Below are 4,524 nucleotides of genomic sequence, written 5' to 3'. Positions count from 1 at the left end.
TGCGTATCCCATTAAAACGATAGACTCACTAACACTTAAGAGTTTATTTATACTTTCATCAAGTATAACATAAGATTTTATGGTATCCACTAATGTAAATATTTTAAATTGAAGATCGAATTCATTCATTGTATTCATATAGGGTCAAGGAGTGTAGCTGTAAAAAAATCATCAAAATCAGAGTTAAAATAACCGCTAAATCGTGATTTTTCGTTTATAACCGTCGAAAAGTTTTGTCTCGTTACTTGATCTCTGAATGTTTGTTTTTTGCAATTTTTGGCGTATGTGATCTCGAAGCATATATAAACAAGTTTGACGGTTGGATCGTTGAAATTAGTTTCGTAGGATGCGTATCCCATCAAAACGATAGATTCACTAACACTTGAGAGTTTATTTATACTTTCATCAGGTATAACATAAGATTTTGTGGTATCCACTAATGTAAATATTTTAAATTGAAGATCGAATTCATTCATTGTATTCATATAGGGTAAAGGAGTGTAACTGTAAAAAATCATCAAAATCGAAGTTAAAATAACCGTTAAATCGTGATTTTTTCTTTATAACCGCCGAAAAGTTTTGTCTCGTTACTTGATCTCTGAATGTTTTTTTTTTGCAATTTTTGGCGAATGTGATCTCGAAGCATATATAAACAAGTTTGACGGTTGGATCATTGAAATTAGTTTCGTAGAATGCGTATTCCATCAAAACGATAGATTCATTAACACTTAAGAGTTTATTTATACTTTCATCAAGTATAACATAAGTTTTTGTGGTATCCACTAGTGTAAATATTTTAAATTGAAGATCGAATTTATTCATTGTATTCATATAGGGTCAAGGAGTGTAAGCTGTAAAAAATCATCAAAATTAGAGTTAAAATAACCGTTAAATCGTGATTTTTTGTGTATAACCGTCGAAAAGTTTTGTCTCATTACTTGATATTTGAATGTTTGTTTTTTGCAATTTTGGGTGTATGCGATCTCGAAGCATATATAAACAAGTTCGACGGTTGGATCGTTGAAATTAGTTTCGTAGGATGCGTATCCCATCAAAACGATAGATTCACTAACACTTAAGAGTTTATTTATACTTTCATCAAGTATAACATAAGATTTTGTAGTATCCACTAGTGTAAATATTTTAAATTGAAGATTGAATTCATTCATTGTATTCATATAGGGTCAAGGAGTATAGCTGTAAAAAAGCATCAAAATCAGAGTTAAAATAACCGTTAAATCGTGATTTTTCGTTTATAACCGTCGAAAAATTTTGTCTTGTTACTTGATCTTTGAATGTTTGTTTTTTTGCAAATTTTGGCGTATGCGATCTCGAAGCATATATAAACAAGTTTGACGGTTAGATCATTGAAATTAGTTTCATAAGATGCGTATCCCATCAAAACGATACATTAACTAACACTTAAAGTTTCTTTGGGTTAAATATTAGGTGGGAAATTAATTATTATAATTTTTTTTATGTGTTTGGTATTTTTAAATTACTTGATATTTTTATTTTTAATGTGTTTTATGATTTTTAATCTCAATCTTTGCCTATAATATACTATAAAAATAAATAAATAAATAAATAAAACTTAAATTTTAAAATTTATATGGAATAATAATTAATAAACAATATATGCATATTCATTATATCTATTGCATTTTATAGTATGTTTTTTTTAGTAGTTTAAAAAATTAAAATCATCAAAATAACATTTTTTTTATCGTGTCAAAACAGGTTATACCCGCGTGTCACTCTCGTGTAAACTTGTTAAGGACCCGTTATTAACGGGTTATTATCGTGTGACCCGATAATGATCTGATTAGTTATCGTGATGACCCGAAACCCGTTATTTTCGTATCGTTTTCATGTCGTGTAACAAATTGCTAGGTGTGCAATCTCTCTTCCACGTTTCTTTCCTCAATTTCCGGGCATTTTTTTATTTTCGTTTTGTTCTTGTTTTTTTAACGGCATCTGTCTCTTTATGTTTTTTACCAGTTTGTCCTTGTTTTTTGAATTTTTTGGACAGATGGGCATTTTTGGCATTTTGGAAAGCTTCACTAAACTAGGCTCACTTTGTATATATAGATAGACTAGCAACGGTGCCCGCGCGTTGCTGCGGGATTAGAAATGTATTCAAAGTTATGCAAATTCATTCACTTCATAAGCAATGTTTGAGTGAAGAACCGAGCATTACAAATAAAAAGTAGAATGAAAATTTAACTTGACAAAGAGACCTCAATGATCTAGCTCAATTCATCATTCAAGACTTGGTCAAACTATGATTCGCTCACTCTATCCCTAAACAAAAGAAAACCAAACCAAGTTCAGCAAGAATTATAGGATGTACTGATATTCACTAAGACAAAGATCCAACCTTGACAACCATTAAATGACTCTGCCTGACCATTTTGTTATCATGGGTAATCTCTATCAGAAACATTCTATTCATCTTTTTATTTCAACATAATTTTAACACGTATTGGTCTATAATGTGATTTGTCTTCTTTTCAGTGGACATCTGATTAGAGTTATAGAGTGTTCCTTCTTTTTTTATTTCACATATAATACAGGGATTGATCATGACATCTAGCAACTGATAATACATGCATGCTCTAACCCAAGAATAAAATAAGAACATACAGTGTTGTGAGCTGCAGAGCCACCATACTGCTGCGCAAGATGCTCTGGTACAAATCCATTCGAGCTGCACGAATCGTGCTATCAGGATGACACAACAATAATTATTCAAAGATTAGAAACAAATTATATAAGGTTTATTATTTACTTTAATCATTTTATTTTCATCTTGACTGAATTATTTTCCCTAGATTACCAGTGACAACTGCCTCTTTTGTAGAGAAACGGATTTTCTACTTGTCTTGACATCATTCCGACTTCTAATTAGAGTAAAACTCAAAGACAAACAGAGACATGCTTATTTTCGTTCACGAAACTATCCAGAGGGGTGATAAGAGAAACTTTGCAAGTTAAATCACACATGGTTTCTAGTTCACATAACTAAAAATTATTGTACACAACCATGAACATTAAAAGAGATTAGCTTCTTAAACCGGTTGTATTTTTATATTTTCATTTTCATGTACCAGTAAGGAAACGATAATATATTCCAAAATTAGCAGGTTACAGAGAAATATAAATATTGTGTTCAAGGAATTAATATGATTGCAAATGTAATAGTTCCATATATAGTGAGGTTGGAGAAATGATGGAAGGCGCACTGAGATTTGAGGTCCATACGTTGAGAAGAGTCCATGGCACTCATCCATATATGCATATTTTGCACAGATCTACAGTTCAAGTTTTTAAACAAAGAATCAATTTATCAGCAATTGCGACATTCATTATTTGCAAAAAAGTTACTGATTCACATATAAACAAATGAAAGCAATTCAAAAAAAAGGCTTACCACAGGCTGGCTGAATCCGAGTTCGAAACGACTGCGGATTTGAAAATTGTATTAAATATTGTGTTTGAAAGATGTAAAAATGGTATCACAAAACATTAACATTATTGAGAACAGAGAGGTTAGAAAACATAATCAAACAGTTGGTATTTGGCGGCGAAACTTAAAAACCAAAAATGCACTTTAATGTCCTAGAGAGAACAGGATTGTAAGCAAAACGTAGAATAGTGAAAGAATATTGTGATAGTCATGAAATAAGTTTATGGGTTTGCTAATATTGATTTATTAGGTTTCAAGTTTGTCTCAATTTATCATTTTCTGTTAAAGTGAAAGTATAAACGTTTAGGTACTCACCAAGAAGAAAAAAGCAATTGATTGATGCTAAATACAAAACCGGCTGACCTTGAAATATAAACCAGAGAAACTAATTTAAATAATCAAATCCCAAATTCAATTTCAAAGGTATATAAGAGTCATGCAAAGGTGTGGCATATGACTACAGACCATAGTGAAGCTACTTTTATAGTTATTTACTTCCTTACATGATAATCAAGGTCTAGCTAAGCTTCTATACCTTTTTAGTAGGAATTAACTCTACTTCCAAGGTATTCACCCGACTAATAACAGCATTCGGCAATTCCAAAGGGAGTCCTCCCACAAAATCCTTAAAACAACTCAATCAAAATGAACGTAGACTGAAAGTCAAAAGTAAAATCAAAATACCCAAAAGGTGAGAATGGCGAGAAAAAAACCTAGGTTCCAAAATACCCAAAAGGTGAGAATGGCGAGAGAAGCGAAATTGGGAAGAAGTCGAACTGGAAGGGCCATCGATGATGGACGCGTGGGCTAGAAGGGAAACATCGTCCATTCGCTATGACGGAATCAAACCACACAGACAAAAGATGATCAACGCGTGGCAATCAGGGGCATAACAGATATTTAACTGTGCAAAGCAGCAGCAAAACGGCTAAGCAAGCTAAAAAATCAGGGGCATTTCCGTCCTTTTACTATTACTAAACAGTGCTGGAACCCAACTGGGTTTTAGTATATATAACTAGCAACGGTGCCCGCGCGTTGCTGCGGGTTTTAAAACT

At 32.3% G+C, this 4,524-nt stretch overlaps 1 long non-coding RNA gene across 1 annotated transcript; it reads right to left on the bottom strand.

The window, feature by feature from the left end:
• Positions 1 to 3,068: 3,068 nt before the first annotated feature.
• LOC137733419 (uncharacterized) lies at positions 3,069 to 4,145 on the bottom strand. Its single transcript, XR_015951932.1, has 2 exons — positions 3,434 to 4,145; positions 3,069 to 3,314 (listed from the first exon to the last, which is right to left on the bottom strand). It is a non-coding gene; the product is annotated as an uncharacterized LOC137733419 (long non-coding RNA).
• Positions 4,146 to 4,524: the final 379 nt, after the last annotated feature.

Source organism: Pyrus communis, chromosome 10 (assembly GCF_041283825.1).
Source record: "Pyrus communis isolate YQ-2024b chromosome 10, ASM4128382v1, whole genome shotgun sequence".
Lineage (NCBI taxonomy): Eukaryota > Viridiplantae > Streptophyta > Magnoliopsida > Rosales > Rosaceae > Pyrus > Pyrus communis.
The sequence above is the reverse complement of the archived record's forward strand: the minus strand, read 5'-3'. Positions and strand labels throughout refer to the sequence as shown.